The sequence below is a fragment of the Carcharodon carcharias genome, chromosome 11 (genome assembly GCF_017639515.1).
Source record: "Carcharodon carcharias isolate sCarCar2 chromosome 11, sCarCar2.pri, whole genome shotgun sequence".
In the NCBI taxonomy this organism is placed as follows: domain Eukaryota; kingdom Metazoa; phylum Chordata; class Chondrichthyes; order Lamniformes; family Lamnidae; genus Carcharodon; species Carcharodon carcharias.
The window spans coordinates 81,652,836-81,673,195 of NC_054477.1; positions in this window are offsets into that span (position 1 = coordinate 81,652,836).

Sequence of the window (20,360 nt, forward strand, 5' to 3'; positions counted from 1 at the left end):
TTTTGCTTTTATGTTAAAATGATGTTCATGACATGAGGCGGTGTGATACGCGGCCAGCCATTGACGGACAGAGCGGACGATCCCAAAATGGTTTCACGACGACGTGAAACCGATTTTTGGCCATCTCGCCATATTGTCTGCTCACGCCCGCCATGATGTCCACCGCCAACAGGGACAGAATATTCTGGCCATTATGTCTAAATAAACCATTAAGCAATAAATTTACAAATCTTTGAAACATATCAGTGATTTGCTTATCCCTCCAGACTTAGCTACGGTGATCCTCACTGGAGTCTGCTGAATGGTTTCAGAATGCTAGTTAGGGCTCCTCTGTTGTGGTGCATCATAAACCATGTTCTGTTCGCCATAGGATTACTTGAAGTTTCTGGTATTGGTATTGTTCTGATTTGGCATTTGTTTTATCGCACTGTCATACAATTTGGTGCTTGTACTTGACACAATCTTGGCTCTGGGCATATGCTGACGATTTTTTCTGGATTCAAGCCTCCATCAGTTGGGTATTGTAGTCAAACTCGTGTTCAGGTTGGGTTATCCATTAACTTTATACTGGTCATGGGCATCTTTCATCTTCCATGTTTTTTCAGTAATGCATCATGTACTCCTGGGAGTGTTGACGATTGATGACTGGAAAGGGTTGTCTGCACTTGTCTGCTGAATATTAATTCCACATTGATTCCACAGTATGATGAAGTGTGCATGTGTGGAATGGGCGTACATATTTGGTTTAAATTGTGCTGTGCAGCCTACTGGCTGATAGCCTGTGTTACAGAGTTAAATGGTCTTCTCCCAGGGTATGCACAGGGCTTCCAATAGCGCTCCTTGTGGCCTGTGGTTCTCCTCATTGTCTTGACAAAACCATGGATGGTAGCCAAGGACAGGTCCTTATATGCTTGGCAGGCGTGCAATCACTGGACCAATGATGTCCACAACATAAAATATCTGGAGTGACCAGAGTGAGTTTTTGTTGCAACACCTGAGCGTAATGGATCCCAGGGGTAGAATCTTTGAGCTTTCGTATGCAGTGAGTTTGGCAGTAGTTCCTTGAGTCATCATTTGCCACTTCTGTGCATACATTTCAGTGGGCGAAGAGGAAGGATATTTGCACCTGCACCGCTATCCAGTTTTGCATGTAGGTTATGCAGAGCCTGCATCTGTGGGCATATAATCTGAATGGTGGCAAAGACATCTATTGGTACCACTGTGCCAATGCAATATTTGTTCACTCCGCTGAATGTCAGCTCACTTTGTGTATTGATGGCCTGGTTATCCTTATCATCTGAATGTGTAGCTTGGCTGGATATTTCGTGGACTTTGTCTTAATGCTGTTTGGTCTGTACTTTTAGTTGTTCAGAATACTGTACGTGTCTGGTCTTTGATTGTAGCATCTCATGATTTTGAAACATTTCCAGCTGTTGCTTTCAGAATTGGCTCTTCCAGTGTCCTCTGGTGCCACATACCTTTCATACAATGTTAAAAGCTGAGCGTTTTTTAGGTGCATGTGTGGCACTGCACTGCCTGCATTGTTTACTAGGCCTGCATTGACTATCATGCCAATCAAGGATGAATTATGCAAAGCCTGTAGACTCTGTCTACCCATTAGCATGGGATTGTATTTGCATTTGCTTTGTAGTAGTGCTTCCATGGTGCAATCTTTGGGCTGGTCCAAAAGGTCTTTTGTGACATTTCTGTTAGGTTAGATGCAATCACGATCCTGATGATTCCATTGGCTAGCTCTGCCACCGTTAAGTTGCAAGCATGCCCCTTGTCTACTTATGAATTGATCTGTGGTTTCTGTCAGTTTTTGCCTAAAAGACATGAATTCCAAACGGTGTATTCGGAAATTGAGCTTCACTCGTAATTGATTGAATGCTGACCATATTTTATTTGGGTTTTTAAGATGATCGTCAGACAGATCCACTGTGTTCAGTCTGTGGAGACCTTCATTGCCTATAGCAATTTTAATTTTAATGACATGTTTATCTGGTTTGGTAATACTGAGGTCCGGTAAGCACAGCTCGCCGCATTGTTGAAGCAAAATAAACTCAGATAGGGAGTCCACTGCCTTCCAATTGATTGTTGAAAGTTTTGTGGCCATCTTGTGACTTTTGCAGGATTCTTAGGACCTTATCTGAAACAGGACCATCACCCAGGTTTTCTTTTATAACTCTTCCAAACTTAATGTAGTTCTGAGTTGCAATACCTTTAGCAGCCACTGCCTTAGCTGTCGTAGGTTACTTCTTGTCTGCAATGGTGGTGCTGTTGAGCTCTTTCTTCTTTTCCAGAGTTTACTTAAGCTCTGTCCACAATACAGTGACTGTTGGCACAAATGTGTACTCCAGGGTTCAAAAGTAAAATAAAACAGTATAAAAACCTTTTCTTTTCACAGGTTTCTTCTAGCTGTTAGGAGCTGTTACTGGATGGATTCTTCTTCCCAGCCCAACCTTCAGTATTTTGACTTGCCTAGATCACCTACATGTACCTCATATTACAACACCAACAACTGAAAGCTCCCCCTCACAGCAGCATCAACAATTGAAACCCCACTCAGTGTCAACAACAACCAAAACCCTCTCTCTTAGTGTCACCATTGGCTGAAAACCGCTTCTTAGCAGTAACAACAACTAAAATCCCCCCTCTCAGTGGCATCCACACCTGAAAACCCCCTCTCACCGACTCCAACAGCTGAAACCACACCCTTCTCAGCAGCAACACCTATTGCCAGTGTGTCTTTAAGCACCCAACGGCAGCTTCTCCCACCCCTATGCCTACCCCAGTTGCCACCGCTAGGACCATTCTGGGCCTCTCATTTGGCATGATTCCTGCTGGCCAGCCCCTAAGTGGGAGCCAGCGTGTGATTGTTGAGCGGCTTCCTGGCTGGCCAGGCATGGAAATTACTTAGACTCCAGTTTCTGCCCATGCCATCTGCTAACCATGCAGTAAACTCTACCCACAGAATTTTCAAATGAACAGCACGGGATTTTTTTTAACCCTTTGTGCCTGCGCTGACACTTTAGTACTGCTTTCCACTTAATCCCACATCCCTGCCCTTTTCCCACTTCCCTGATTTTTTTCCCTTCAAGTATTTATCCAAATCTCTTTTTGCATGTCATGATTGAATCTGCTTCCACTACTCTTCCACTATTCTTTCAGATGGTACATTCCTGATCACAAGAGTTCATTTTCTCCTTGCATTACCTTTGGTTCTTTTTCCAATCACCTTAAATACATTTCCTCTGGCTATTGATCATTCTGCCACTGGAACCCATATCTGCATATTTACTCTATGGAAACAGTTCATTATTTTGAACACCTCTATCCAATTTCCCTGTTATAGACTTGATTTTCCAGGCAGGTCTCTCATAAGAAACAGTGAACTTTACTTACAGAGTTTCAGCAGCAGTTACAAGCTTCCATCAAGATCCACAACTAGACACACACTCCACTCCTAAGCTCCCCCGTACTTTGGGCTAATTCGTTCACACTGTCACGGTACAATAAGTCTTAAGGCTACAGGCACTACATTCCTTAAGGCTACAGTTACTACACAACAGTGAGCATTCTCTGCTCTAAGGAAAACAACCCCAGCTTCTCCAATCTATCCATATAACTGAAGTCCCTCATTATTCTAGCAAATCTCCTCTGCACCCTCTCTAAGGACTTTACATCCTTCCTTGTTGCAGTGCCCAGAATTGAACTCACTACTCAAGCTGAGGTTGAACCTGTGTTTTATGAAGGTTTAGCAGAACCTCCTTGATTTGGTCCCCTATGCCTAAAGTAATAAAGCCAAGGATCCCATGTGCTTCTTTAATATCTTTTTCAACATGCCCTGTCAACTTCAAAGATTTGCTTACATACAGGTTCAGGTTTTGCTATTCCTGCACCTGCTTTAATATAGTATAATATGTATAGCACCGGGCATTGTGTGAAATCTGAGCTTATATCTGTGCACTTACTTGCAGAAGCCACAACTAGATAGCAGCTGCTTATTATGATGATGAATAGAAAAGTAGAAAAGTCACTCGATGCAGATGGAGATGCATCGTAGGTGACTAAGAGGGGTAAGTGTGAAAATTGTGAAGGATCAGGACGCAATCTTTCAATTCTCCTTAGATATGGGAGTAGCACAAGGGAACTGTTACTGCCCTCTTCAAAACAGGGAAGGGGATAAACCCAGCAACTACAGGTGAGTCAGCATAATATTGGTGATGAGAAAATCTTTAGAGGCAAAATTAATTGGGTACTTGGAAAAAGTGAGTAGTGCGGCAGATATTGGGGAGGCCTTCTGGGGCAGTGGTCATGTCGCTACCTCTGGGCCAGAAGCTCCAGGTTCAAGTTCCACGCTGGGGCTTGATGGCCACTGAAGCTACATTCATAATGAGGCCAAACAGGTTGATTATCAGCTTTAAATCCTTACAGTATGCCTGGCAGTAAAGATTGAGAGAATTTCCAAGTCAGCCACACTGCAGAAGGCAACGGCAAATCAGTGCAGTACTTTGCCAAGCATCATCATGAACCAATCCAAAGGAAGCTCTAATTCGCCAATGGCCTCTTAGGGCCTGATACCTGAAGGAGGAGGAGGCAGAAATTGAGGCCCAGATCTTCCAGTCACCAGATAGTGGAAGTCTGAACATACCACCCAAGATGTGCTTGGAAGTCCCTAAACAATAACTCCCAGGAACATCCAATGGGCAATTTCCCTACTTCCTGGGACCTTCTGAAAAGAGTTGGAGGCTTCAGGCAGTTCCAACTTACTTAACTGCATAGTTACCGAGGAAATTAAAGCCCAGTCTGACACCTGGGTAACCACAGAACCGACCCCCAAATCACTCACACTCACCTCAACCCCGGATTCCCCTGCACCTGACCCTCCAACTAACCCCCCTCAAATCTCTGCTGGCCTGACCTGAGTAGCCTCCACCACCCAATTCGCCCCATGACACCCCCGATCTAATCTGACTAGCCCACAAGGACCGACCCCCCTCCCCATAAACCCCGCCACCTGACTTGGCTAGCCTCCACCACCCACCTCGATCCACTAAAATCCCCCCCGAGTCCCTAACTCCCCCCCAGCACTGACCTGGCTAACCCCTGACTAACCCCCACCACCCGACCACCCCAGTCCCAACCTGTCCCGACCTCACCACCCTATTTATCTCCCCTCTCACCCACCTACACTCTCACCCACCCTATCCCTTACTCTCTGTAGCTTTACAAAGAAGCTTTAGGACACTGAAACTCTTACTTGCCAGAACATGGCAGCTAGTGCTTTAAAAAGGGGAAGTGGTTTCTGCGCAGATTCTCACTGATGCTCCCTCAATGATTTCCTACACCGACTGAATTCTTCAGGATATTCCATCGGAGGATTACCCTGAATGAGCAGAGTGTATTCGCAAACTTCTGCGCTCGCCCTCCTCCCGCTCCCACTCTGGCAGCGCTGCAGCCCGTGACTCACCCTGGCTGGCCATTTGGCCAGCCAGCATGAAGTTGTGGTTGGGGCCCGATCGCAGGCGGTGGGTCAGTTTCCCAACTGCTCCAGGGCCCGCCCACCACGCCCACCCATTGACCAGAAAATCCTGGCCATGCTAAGAATATTTGCTGTATCTTGGCGACCTGCTTGTGTTGTTACACTATAGAAAGAATTAGAGTAGAAAGTGTGGATAGTTTTGTTAGATGTCATAGGGTTAACTATCCATGTTTTATCTTTGGGAGCTCCAAGACCCTGTTAACAAACCAGACTCTATCCATGTAATGGGTTCAGTTTCCACAGATCAACAAACTAAATTGTATAAAGTGATCACAAACCACTGAAAATTAAATCCTAAATTTGAAGTAATAAAAAGAATTTAACTTATTCAGTTGTTTTCAAACGAGGATGTTTCATGGACTTGTCAGTGGCAATTAACAAGAAGTAAAGATTTTTCCAGGGCATTGCCCTCTACAGGGAATCGGTGATATGGGAAATCCATGACTCATATCAACGAATCTTCATTGCACCATGCAGAGTCTAAACCAATAACTATGGGCAGAATTTTCAGGTCGGCGGGCAGCCACAATTGGCAGACCAGGGAGCAGTTGGGGAACGGACCACCAACTGTGATTGGCCCCCGACTGCGATTTCAGGCTGGCTGGCCATTTAATGGTGCAATAAAAGGCTCAGCACTGCTGGGGTGGGGCTGGGAAGAGAGCAAGTGCTAAAGTCAGTGCTGACGCAAGGGAGCACAGAAGGAAAGCTCCCTGAAAGCAGAGAGCTGCCTCAGGGAACTGGCAAATTTAAAATCAATAAAAACAGAATGTAAAATCAGGAAAAAATGTCCACATGTCAGAATGAGACACCTCAACATACGGATGATGCAACCTTTTTCAAAACATTTTAATCTTTTTAAAATTAATCATGGAAACCTCATCCTATCCTTGGACGAGGTTTCTTCAAAAATGCAGATGCCATCTAGCCGATTCGCCCACCCGCCAACTGTAACATTGGACTGGCAGCAAAAAATCGCCATCAATTGCTACTTTAATGGCCTTAATTATTCTCTTAATTGCCGGTGGGCAAGCTACCAACTCTTGCATGCGCCCACTGACCGAAATATCGTGCGAATGCGTGATGATGTCTGGATGCTCGCCCAATATCACTGCGTACTATTTCATGCTCAAGTGTGTCAGGTGCGCAGCCGCACACCAAGTAGAAAATTCCACCCTATGTTTTTGAATATTTAAGTCAATGTCGAATCATGTACAAAAAATGAAATAAACTGATAGAAAGTAAGGTGGAATTCAGAGAGAATGATGGAAGAAACAGAACAAAAAAGCATTTTTTAATCTATTTGAATGTTTTTAAATTATCAACAATAATCCAAACCTGAAGGATTGATGACTCCACACTTGTATATTTACATTGTCAGGGCCTGTGAGTTTGCTTGGTAGTAATTAAGACTTAATTTACAGTTAAAAATTCACTTACACCTAAATATACCAGCCCTAATGTATTGTAGTATGTTTAATGAGTAATTAACGGGTAAGTGCCCCAACGCCAGGCCCTTACATGGATTTCAATGCCAAGTCTATCGGCAAGGTACCGGTGTAGCGAAACTTGTGGGGGAGCAGGGAAAATCAGACAGTAACTTCCAGATTTCAGCATTTGACTGTGTATTTGCGGTCACCAGAAGTTGCTGTCTGAATTACGCCATAGCCTGAATTCTCTGATCGATGAGTGGAGGCGGGGCCCACTCACCGAAGCTGTAAAATGATGCCCGGTGAGGTCGGGGGCAGTCACCGCGCGTCGTTTAGATTTCCAGTTCAGCAGGCAGGCAGCCAAGTCGGCTGTGCACCCACCGATATGTCAAAGGCCTATTAAGGCCTGTTAAAAACTAATTTAAGCAATTAAATGAGCTGTTCATCTAACCTTAAGGTTGGCGGGCAGGCGAAGAGCCCAGGTGGCTTTCGCATTTTTCATGAACCCTCATCTACCGGCGGGATGAGGTTTCATGAAGTGCCTCAGGGAGATTTCTGTGCTCTTTCGTGCTTCCAGGCCAGTGTCACGCTGGGCAGGCCTTAATTGGCCCGCCCACATAAAATGGCAGCGTGGCCCCAATCGGGAGCGCCAATCAGGTTCACGCCTGTCCCCGCCCACCCCCGCACAACCCCCCCTAATTGGGGGAAAATGTTTCCCCATAATACTGGCAAGTGCTGAAAGCCTCATTATTTTTCTAAGTGCAAAACCTGGGCCAATATCTTTAACATAGAGGAAAATTCCAGGACATGCCCTCTAGGATGTTGGGATGAGCACCCTACTGTGGGATGAAGGTCTTTAGTGGCTGGGAATTTTCTGCAGTTTGAAACCTTTTGGTGGGGGTGGGAGTGATCAAAATCCCAGTGGAGTATTCAGTATGGGAGCAGGATAGGTTCCTTCAGCATCTGCTAGAATTATTGTAAAACATTTGATGTATCTTGGAGTCGATGTATAGGACAAAAAAACAACTTACATTTTTATAGTGCTGAACATATGGAGAGCATAATTGCTTCAAAGTGACATTTTCACCCAGATGTCCCATAATAATAATCAATAATAATTGGGGTTTCTAGCAGCAAAACAAAAACTAAGATTTTGCCCCCACTATGTTTTCTCCCTGTATATGATCAACTGCAGATATCCTTCCTACAAAGGAATCTCCAAATCATGGAAGGCTTTAAGTGATTTTATAGGCCAGAGGTTAAGATAAAACTGACGTTAGGAAATTGAGAGAGTTTAAGTAAGCTACATTTGTATTTGAGGGTTTTAGGAATGAGTTTTAACTGTGAAGTTTAAGTTTGATTTGTATTTCTGTATCTCTGTGTTAAGAAAGGTCAAATTGAGTTTTAGTTTCACTTTAAAAGGTGCTTGCATTTCTAATGAGGGTTTTATGACTATTAGCTAAGTTAAGCAACAAGAGTAGAAAAAAACAGTGCTGTTACCTAGCAACAGGGGTCCATAAAGGCAGGTCCCTCCCACAGACACACACACAAGATCTAGAAAAAGCAGTTTGTTTTGGAAGCTGTTGGAGTTCAGCTGATTTCAAAGACAGCTGTCAGAGAAGCAGCCTATAGCCAGCTCCAAGCTAAAGTTGGTTGAAAGTAGCTGCCGGAGAGAGACTGGAACAAGAGGGACAGATAGCCAGTCCTAATCTGAGGAAAAGACCCAACACCCAGGTGAATAGAACAGGAGAAAGTCACCAGCAGACGTCTGATCAAAGGAAGCATCAGAACCTGGAAAAGGTCCTGTTAAGTGAAATTAAGAGTTAGGAGCAGAGGGAAAGGCTCCATGCTTCAGATTTAACAATACAGAAGCTTCAGAAAGCAGATTTAAAATAAGAATAACTTGCAAGAGGCAAGAAGGTCCAAAGAGACCACAGAAGGTCTCTAACCCTTTGCTATGGGCATTGAAACAGTGATGCTGTTGTCAGCTGAGTTGGTGAGAGAAAGAGCATGAAAGAAAACTTGAATGCATGTGGTGACCCAGGGGAGAGAAATGCCAGAAGAAGAGTTTAAAACCCTGGAGGTGAACCCTTGTGGAAGCTGTCTGAGAGAAAAAAGTCAGTTTGGGAGAAGATTCCAAGGCGAGTTCTTGGAGATTGGAGATTGGAAACCCTTGTGTGAAAGACAGGGTGCAGTAAGACCATTGGCTCATAGTGTAATAAACGTCTGGGGGCAGTTATGGAGAGATCCGTAGCATTTTGTTGAGGTGACATCTGTCACTTAGGGCAGGATCTTATGGTCAATGGTGGGGGGGGTGGGGGGGGGGGTGGGGGACGGGCAGGGCCTATTGAGGCCATTGACAATCCAATTGACATTATTAATGGACCTGCCCGTCCAACCTTAAGGTTGGTGGAAGGCCGAGTGCCTTGGCAGGCTTAAGAGAAAGCATGAAACCTCATCCACATGTGAGATGAGGTTTCATTAGAGTTTTAAAATATTTAATAAAGGTTTCAATAAAAGTCAAGGACATGCCCCAACTCATGTGATAGTGTCTCAGAGAGATCAGCGTGCTCTTTTGCACGCATGTCCGAAAGAGTGCACTCTCGGCTGAGGGAATCCCCTGGCCCACATAGGGAGTGCATAGCGCTTCCTGGCAGACGTCGCGCTGGGCGGGCCTCAGTTGGCCCGCCCACGTAAAATGGATGTAGGGGGCGCCGATCAGAGGCGCACCTGCCCACACCAGCTCCTGTGCTTCCCCCCAGATGGGGAAAAATTTTCCCTTGGTTTCAGAGTGTGATGTGTCTGACCACAGGGTACCTATTGGCACATGGGCTGTGCACTTACTGTGGACATTAAAAGGTATAAGATAGCTTTTGCAAATTGTGTTATTCTTACAAATCTATATATATATATATATATATCTGTTAACAATACCTTTACAGATATGTTGTGGATGAAGGAACATTGTAATATAGTTCATCTTTTCTTCTTGAATAAATGTTTTATTCTTTTGCTAAAAATGCATCAACTGACTCCTGTGACTCTGTTCAGTAGCTACTCTCCACATATCTAAACAAGCAAATAATAATCAGGATATATCAAGCTGGGTTCCACCCTGGGATCAGGCTTGTTCAGGGGTAATCTCGGCTGGGGGATCATAACAATGAACACCAAGCAGCAGAGTAAAAGAGAAATAGAAATTAGGGAGAGAAGAAAATCACAGTGAAAGAGGAGTATTTTATGAACAGACTTTCAAAAGCAGGGAAATTTAAGAAGAGGGTTTCAGAGTACACAAATATGATGGTAGAAAGAAAAATCACAAATCATTAACTGGGGGGAGTGAGAAGGAAGAATGTCACGAGGTTGGAGAGCCCCTGTAATGATGGATGGCTGGAGGAAATTGCTGTAGTAGGCTTGAACTAATTTTAGCGTTTGCATCCAACTGACCATGGAACAAAAGTGTATGTTGCGCCTCATTGATATTGATGTATGTGCCACATATACTCACTGAGAGTATTATCTTAAGGAGGAACAAATATTAAAGTTAAAAGAGTTGATGGCTTAATTTAGGCAGCCAATGGGACTTTTAGGATCTCTCCCACAATAAAACAATCATTCAAGGAAACAAAGACACGGATGAATGCCTCTACCAATCAAATTCCACTTGCCAACCAATCAGCACCCTCTTCTTATGAAGCAGAAATTGTTGTTTTCTTTGAGATTTAGTATTCTTGCGAATCTGTCCTGATGAGTCAAGACAAGACACTTCAACAGCATGTCTCTTTTTTCAGCAATACTCAAGTTCTGTACTACCAAACAACTATTTATAATTTAAATTCTTCTCATTTCATACTTATTTTCATACTTATTTTCTCTAAATGGAGAAGAAAAATGTGGCAGAAGGAGAGTCTCAATTTCATAGCCTGTAAATAAATAATGCATCGGATGTCTCCCCTCATATGAGATGTCAGAAATTCTGGTAATAAACAAATGAAACAAAAATCATATTCTTGCAATTTTGCCTTTATTTTAATGTAAAACCATATAATTGTGTTTGAAATAAGGGAAGCGGATTGTAAGTAAACAATTAATAAAACATTTCACTACCACTATCTACGGCAGAACCATAACAAAAAACTGATTGTTTATCCTGTGATGCAGTGAAATCAAATAGATATGCAGCTACTTCCATTATGTCCATTGGGGGCTCCATATCTTTGTATGGCAAATAGTTATCCATCTGGCTATGTGATCTGAGAAACCGTCTGTCTTTATCAGTTCAAACTAAGATTCATCTAGCTAAGGGAGCAGAAAAAGGGACATTATCAAGAAGCCTGCACCTTGTGGAAAAACAAGCTGTTACCAATTCATCTTTGTATGGTCAATGAACCTTTATTCACTATGCAGCTGTTCGTCACATCAGGTTTATTAGATGCACCTGTTGTATAGAAACCATTATGCTGAATTGCATGGATTTTTTTGTTTATACTGGCACACAGCTTTCTATCCAGTCATTCAAGTGTGAGTGAGTGTGCAATAGATACATAAATAATGTACATGGAAACATTACATCCTACATTTCGTAAATCGATCATTGTGGTGATGTTTATAATTGTAGATAACGAATATCTGCCAGTAAATCCACTGCTAATTCCTAAACTGTCAAAACAAAGTTCAAAGCATTTAATATTTAGATTCCATTATTGAAATTGCTTAAAGGTATTCATTATTCTTCTTTAAGATATCTTATTATGGAATGTATGGATTGATATTCTTTACCTTAGGTTCATTTCTTTGCTGATATCAGCTGACATAGTAGGTTTTGATAAGCATTGAATTCCCATGTGATTAGTACATGATAATGTACCCACCAAAGGGTTAATAATTGTGATTTATTCAGTACAAGGTTATAAAACATCCTGCAGTAACAAGGCTTGCTTTAAAGTTTTAAAATGCATTAAACATCAGATCTCATGCCACCATGCCCATCTTCACAATAAATGCATTTCTTTAACAGGAAAAAAAATGGCACAAGTTTTCAAACAATCATCAACCAACTTCTTAAAATGCTATCCATATTTTCAAAATAGGTGAAAGAAAAGGAAGGCTCAGGAAATGCAGTAAGTCAAATAATTCATTTTGCTTTTAAGGAAAACATAGGAAAGCTGAAATAATTTAAGTTGGTGAGAAGATAAACACAAGCTAAGCTATTAAAAAGCAGGGAGAAAATGGGAAAAGAAAAAGGCAGTAGTGTTTATTTCTTAAGATTTATTTCAAATTGTTCTTTATTTAATTTACATGCTGAATGATATTACTGCATTAAAGCTACTCTTGACATCCCAAATATTATTATTTTAATTAATGCTGTTTGTTGTGCTGTTAATATGTGGACTGAAACTTAAAACAATGACTTTCCACAACCAATGGTCTTATTTATTATTTGTAATATAACCCAACAAAACTCAATTCAATACTTAAAATAACTTGCAATAACAATGATAAACAAATTAATGCTGCTTCTGCTGTCTTCCTTTGGATATTAGGACAAAATCCATTGCTCCTTCAAGTTAATTGCAGAAATGGCTATCGAACAGCATCTGAGCTGGAGACTATTGTCTCTTTAAAGGGGAGAAACAATAAGCATTTATAACAAAGTAAAATGCAAGGCTAAGAGGAGACATTGGGGCAAAGGGATAATTTTTGATTTCTCCTCCAAAGGAATAGCTAGATATAAAGATACCCTCCATGTCTGTAAATGTCTGTGGCTTGTCAAGGAAGTTAATAAACTCATATTGACTTCAGAATAAATATATTTTACGAATGACATCTTTCATTATGTGCACAATGAGCAAGTGGCTATAAATCTACCTATAATATATGGAGCATGAATAAAATGGAATATGTTATTTAAAAGATGCATGGTGCAAAGCTTTGTAATGTATTTTCATCAGCTAAACAACAGTCATAACGTGGTAGAGCTCCTCTCCTGCAGTTTTTGATGTCAGATGACTCCTTGTTTGAGAACTGCAATTTTGTGACTCATGTTCAGATGTCCAACAATCACCAATTCATGCATTTGGCCAAACAATGACAAAAGGTCAGGAAACACTAAAAGTTCTCACTTAATTTGCATTCTTGCAGAAAGTTAGAAAGTAATAACTTCTAGTCTTTTATCATGAAACATGTCTCCTCTGGATAAAGCAGAAATTAAAATGTGTTGAAAAGTATTTTTTTTATTCATTCATGGAATGTAGACTTCGCTGGCTGGGCATTTATTACCCATCCCTAGTTGCCCTTGAGAAGGTGGCGGTGAGCTGCCTTTATCTTTTTATTCATTTTATTTTTGTCAAGAACAGTGCACATTTTAGAGCCTCATGATCAAATCACAATAGTATTGTAGTTGCATTTTAATACCAATACAAGATGGGTGCAATGAAGACTCATCTTTGCAATCTCCTTCAGTATCAAATTTCTGATCTCAACTATATTACTCTGAGGTGTTGTGAAACTATGCTTTATATCAAAAATAAATTTTGAATTTACTAGCTAGAAAACCCTAATTGATATTTTTTCAAGACTAAAGCCACATTCCAGTGACTTCAAATCACAGTCAGAGATGGCTGCACATTTGCATCATTGTACCGTCTACATTCAAAAAAAAATTTAAATTAAATTGACTCAGCCTATCTGCAAAGCTGCACCATGAACAATTGCCTTGAAAGAGATGAATGGGGCCATCCCCTATCCCATTAGCAAAGCATCCAGACAATCAGACAATTTCTGATTGTGCCATTTATGATGACACCACATAAGCAGTTAAATACTCACAGAATTGGCAAGTATATCCATTAAAAAAAAAACTATGACCATCAAAGAAGGGGAGGGAAAAGAGGCAAGCCATTTGATTCCTCCTCATCTGATCGTAATGGAAGAAATACAGAATAAAGAGCAATAGCTTTCCATTGCCAGGAAGCTTCTTAAACAATGATATGTCATTGCCTCATGATTCTCATACACATCCGATTAATTAATTCAGGGAGACACTGAAGGACACTAAGAGTCATTTAGCCATCTAGTTTTTTGGGCTTAGTTGGTGTATCACTTCAGTGAAGTGTAGAGGTGAAGAAACAGAAGATTGCTGTACCTCCCTGGACAAAGATTTCAATAGTCTAAGCAGGGTTTTCTTTTTCACATTTTTGACCACCTAACCTATTTTTCCCTCTCCAGAAGGTGAACTTCTTGTTAGTATTAGTTACCTAAATTGTGTCAGTTGAGAGCTTCATTATAGCACCTGTATCAGTTAGGATTGCTAGTTAACAAGGGAACTATTTATTAATCATTTATATAAAAAAACAGTGTTTCCTCCTCAAATTAAAATCTAGAGCATTTCAACTATGATGTGTAGCCAAAATCCTGGTATGAGCATCAAATAGGCAAGAGTAACCAATGGTACATCCCTTTTGCCTCCTTTTCGATTAGTATGTTGTTAAGTGCTGCATGCAACAGAATGCCAGCTGAGAGTTGTGTGAAAGCCATGACAAAAGCTTTTGTTCTTCTGACTGTAAGAACCGATTCCAAACTATGGGCATACTGCCATTTTCTTTCTAAGTGATTTTAACTGCCACCAAGCAGGCTTGACCATCAATAGATATTTCTTCCACTTCACCTTTGGAAGCCAAGGTGAAGAGCCTAGTGATCTCCACTGAGCCATTTTTCATTTGTATGAACTCCTCCTTTCTCACTTCTTTCATTTGGAGGATATGGGAATCAATTTCCATTGCCTTTGCTGTGTCTTAGTGAGGCAGTAAGGGATGTAAAATGGGGTTGGTAACCTCACCATCTGATTCAAGTGATGGGCCTCTATTTCATATGGAACTCATAAAATGTGACTTAGACCCAATTACTATTTAAGGTTGGAAGTAATTAAAGGCTGCACCGTGCACAATATGACCAGTTCCACAGGCGATGGAACCCAGAAGCTGGCTTTTCTGGGCTCATAAAAATTATCTGGGTCACTTTTGCCCCAAAATCCCCACTCTTTGCAACTGTAACCACCTTCTCCAAAATGTGCCTTGTTAATGGCTACCCTGTCTTGATCATGAGACCTCAACACAGTGAGATACACTGGGGGCTTCATGGCTAGAATGGGCAGCCAATCAGAGCGTACACTGGCAAATCACCCAAGAGGTAACATTTACTGGGTGAAGTCTGACATTAAACTGAAAATGTTCAGAATCAGGAAAACTGATCCTACCCCCTTTCTGTTTCTTCCCCTTCCCTTTTGTTTTTTCCAATAATTTATATAGATTTTTCTTTTCCCGCCTATTTCCATTATTTTTAAATCTATACCTTTTATGCCCTTTTAGTCTTATTCCACCCCACCCCCACTAGAGCTATCTGTACCTTGCGTGTCCTGCTATCCATTCTTAATTAGCACATTCTTTTAGATAATATCACCACCTTCAACACCTCTTTGTTCTTTTGTCTGTGACATCTTTTGGTTATCTCCTCCTATCACTGCTTGTTTGTCCCAACAACCACACTTCTCCCCCCCACACCTACCCCCCACCCCACCACCTTTAACCAGCTTATATTTCACCCCTCTCCTATTTTTACTTAGTTCTGTTGAAGGGTCATGAGGACTCGAAATGTTAATTGTACTGTTCTCCGCCGATGCTGCCAGACCTGCTGAGTTTTTCCAGGTCTTTTTTATTTTCTGTTTTGGATTTCCAGCATTCACAGTTTTTTTGTTTTTATCTCATATCATAGAGATGCAGCCATGAAACTTTAAACACATTTGATGCTGTGTCCACCTTCAGCACCTGAGCCCTTCAGGAGCTGGTGCACAGCATCATTGGTCACAGACACTGGTGTGATGAGGGCCAGCCCCACTTTAAATGTCCTGAGAGCACACAGAGAGAATGAGAGAACTCTGTGGTGCCTGCCCACTACATTCTGGCAGCAATGACCAGCACCGCTGAGGTGCAGGCATCAGTAATGTGTCCAGGAAGTGTGAGGCTGGACCTTCACTGTGGTCTGAAGGCTGCACAGAGCACAGGGAAGAGGCTCTGGACTGAAACATTTGCCTTTATCCTGTGCAGAAAGGTTTCACATCCGAGTGACAGGAACACTGCTCAACACAACAAGGAGCCACAGGCAGGGAGGCATTCTGAGGATTTTATTGACAATAGTGAAAAGTATGTACAAGTGATCAACACTCATGCCCAGGCTGTGCAACTACTTTTCCTTAACCGCCCTATCCCTGCTGCTATGTCTTGGTGCTCCCCGGACATCCACAGCGGAGGTGGAGGCAGCCTGCTGACTGCAACACCCTGTCTGTGATGACTTTGGCAGGGGTCCTCTGGGAGACCGAGACTTGGAGGGCCCCAGCCTACTTTTGGGGTCCTGTTCTGTGGCAGAGGCACCTTCCTTGACCTGTAAAGCTGGATCTACATAGTTCACAGGAAGTCACCTGGGTGGATGACCTTCGGGTGTGCACATGCTGAACCTCCTCCCTTTGGCTGTCTGAGGGCCTCTGGCTGACTCCACGAGTGGAGGGGGTAGCTGGAGTCAGTCGAGGTGCCCAGCACCCCTCTCGTGTACACACTGTTGGAGGCCAACAATGGCATCAGCAACGGAGATAAGCCCGCGCAGCAGTGCAGAAACAATGTCCAGGACCGAGGTATCCATGGCGGCCGCCATCCTACCAGTGTTGACCTTGGTGTGTTGGCATGCCGGTGCTATCATCTCATCATGCCTTACAATCTGAGGAGTGCAGTGGACATCCCTTCCTGATGTTTCCAAGCTTCCCTTTGCAGCTCCAGCAACTGAGACATGACCAAGTCCAGAGGCTCCTCATCTGACTTGGGCTCATCAGATTCCTGGCCTCCAGTTGGGTCATTAAGTATATCCAAGGCTGAGATAGACAGATATTTAATCAGTAAGGGAATCAATGGTTATGGGGAAAAGGCAGGAAAGTGGAGTTGAGGATTATCAGATCAGTCATGATCTCATTGAATGGCGGAGCATACTCAATGGGCCAAATGGCCTACTTCTGCTCCTATGTCTTATGGTCTTACGGTCAGCCTTCCAAATGTCAAGGACCTGTGAAGTCCCTGCCACCACCTGCTGTGGATCAGACTGTGCACTGTGCTCACCAGTACGTGATCCCGTACCTATTCTAAGCTGGGTCCCACCGAGGTGTGTGTCTCTGCGCTGGTGCAGGGTGTGGGTTAGCCCTGTGACAGAACTTGTAGGGGCGTGCATTCTGGTTCCCCATCAGAAGTCCCTCCTGAACTGGCTTGGAGGCCCTGGGTCATGGACTCCATAGGCTCTTGGGAGTGATGGGCCTGCAGAAGCAAGGGGAGATAATTAGTGCTTGGCACTGGCCTGTGGCACAGAATACATTCCTCACATCATGGTTGTCTGATGGATGTTGCACTGCTGGATCCTCACTTGGTAGAGTAGCGCCGACCTCACCGTCAACACAGGACCTGTTCTGGTCATCGCTGGCCAGCTGGATGGCTCTGTTCTCAAATTCCATAAGGACCTCGAACTCTGGCATTCCTCCACCAGTCTGTAACCTTTCATTCCTGTTGTGTGCCTGTTTGTCCTGCATGGATAGAGATGGGAAGAGTGTATCAGGATGCCTGCCAGGCCAGATAATACATGTGCCTGGCCCTGTGCAGGTGGAGAGTGGTCCCATGGATGAGCTGAGGACAACACAGTTGTGTGTGAGAGTTTGAAGGGTGATGTCCCTTGAACTGGCAGTGAGTGAGGGCCCTGTGGATGTGTGATGGGTTTGTGAGTGTGTGAGTTGAGAGTGATGAAAAGAGTGACTTACCCTGATGGAATGGAGGAAATCACTCATCCTCTTGTGGCACAGGGTAGCTGTCCTCTCCTGAAGGGCATTGGCGCTGACCACCGCTGCCACCACCCCACAAGCTGGGTTGATGACATTGCTGCCCATCCTGTGGCCAGAGTGGGAGTGGGGCACATCCCAGCAGGGCTCCACAGCATCCAGCAATTGCTTGAGGGACCCATCGTTGAAGCGGGGGACTGCAGTTTTTTTTCCTTTGCTGGCATGTCTCCCTGGCAGCGGTGGTGAGCTGGTGGCGATGAGCACTGTGCTGGTGGCTGCCTTTTAAACATGGTGGACGGTGTGATGCAACAGCGGAGTAATAGCGGGTGGGCGAATAAGAGCCTGACAACCTTGGAAACGGCATGTTTCCTGGGAATGCATAAATAATGAGGTGGGTTTGGTACAATATGGCGTGAAAACCCGCCATCGCTGTCAGTGGGTAGGATGCCATTTTGCCCACCTGCTACCACACTTAGTGCAAGTTTGAGAAAATTCCACCCTATTTTTAGCTAGGGTGGACATGGTTTGTGAAGAAGTGTCTGGGTATTTTAAACTTGCTGGAGGTTTAATCCTTGATTGTCAGATGTTAACTGTGAATTTGCCAACTTAACACAAAGAAAGGTTGTGAATGCTGTGATGAAAGTTACTTCTTTGATATTTTAGTTGCCTGTATCACTTATAGTTGGAATATAACTTTTCTCATAAGCAGAAATGGTGCAACAAGCCAGGGAGCAATATGGTGACTGCCATGGTGTTAATTAATTGCCAACTACAAATATCAAAACAGTTCATTTGTTAAAAGCATGGCCTTTTGTCTATGCACTTTGTTTTAAATGTGTATGGTTGCCTCAGCCTCAAGTTATTTTTCAGCTGGAATTTCACATCATGTGAAAAGAAGCTGAATTAGAGGCCCATTTGTGACTAGGCCACCACATTTCAGTGGTGACTGGGTATAGCAAGGTCTCAAAACTTCTTTAATCCATTCACAATGAAAACATATTGACCAGGGTAATTGTATTCCCTGCAACAACCCACCCCTCCCCACCTAAACCCCACTACCAACACCTAATCCTAAACCAGTGGTACACCTCAAGCACCATGAGGAAATGCAAAAAGGCAGTGTATCGTTCCTGAGGTGGCTGCGCAGAGACAGGAAAATTCCCAGCTCACCCCACCCACCTTGGGAAAAAGTGCCCCGAATAATGGGATCTTCATTCCGGTGGATAGCTGTTTGCTGGGGTCAGGCCCACCACCCCCCGAAACTGTTCAGGGGCAGCCAGAGGGACTGCCAAGTGACAAGATAGATTGGTTAAAAGGCCTGCCTCTATGCTCTGGGACTTCATTCCTGTTGTGTGGATGAATAACAGTCCTCTAGACCTCACCCCTTGTACCCATCTTCCCCCACCCATTCCCCATGCCAACCCATGTCCCCCCCCCCACCCCCCCCACCCCCATGGCCTCTTATACCCTCCATGCCAACTCACCCAGTAGCCACCATGGGTAGACCTCAGGAGCCATGCTGAGATTAAATAAAATAAAGTTCAAAGTATCTATTACAGACTTCACTATATAAAAAAAGCATTGTCATTGATAAAAGCCCATTCAACACATTTAACTCAAGTGTTAATCCCTTATAAAAGGAAATATTTTTAGTCATAGCCGTACAACAAAAACAGCTCATCCCTTAATAATCTCTTGGAGCAGTCAAACTGTGAACTTACAGTACCCTATGCACCCCTAGCCACCCTCCGCACCCCCACCCCCCACAACCACTGTCATAATGACAGGTTTGGAAGAGCAGTAATAATGCTATAATGATAGCCCTTAGGCTTATATCAACAAGCTATTGTTATTGTCAGTGCCGATTTTTTCAAAATGTAAAGGACAGGTGATTTAAATAACTGTGCAGCTTGACAGTTCCACAGGCTTTATTCCCCTTATATGAGCATTCACATTTACTCTTAAAAATCGTAAGTCACATGCTGCAGAAAAGTAATCTCACTCTAGCGAAAATAGGGTCTGTTTGAACTCAGCACTGAGTTCAAATGACGCTACTGGGATTCAGGGTTCTCCCACGTGTGAATCATCTCCCGCACCCTTACCCCCTACTGGCAAAAATAGGATCTGATGGAAATGGGGCTGGACTCCTGGATTGGGGTCCTAATGCCATTTTGGGTTAGGCAGGGCGTCTCCACAAGTATACAAAAATCCAGGCCATACTGTGCCAGGTCTCCATACATTCTATATAGGAGGCATGCAATTTACAATCATGGTTAGTCCATCAGCAAATATGAGCTCATCCTACTTTTTATTAATCATTTCAATGCTGGTAGTTATATATAATTCTCTAGCTCCCAAGAGGGCTTCAGGAATTCAGCACTGTAATGCTGAAAAATCCCCAGGCATGAAGAGATGTCAAGCCTTTAATCATGCTAGATTTGTTAGTAAGCAATATAAAATCTCTGTATTAATGAAAATGTTTTATTCTGCTCTTCTTACCCTTTTAAACTTTCCTTGCATTTTTATT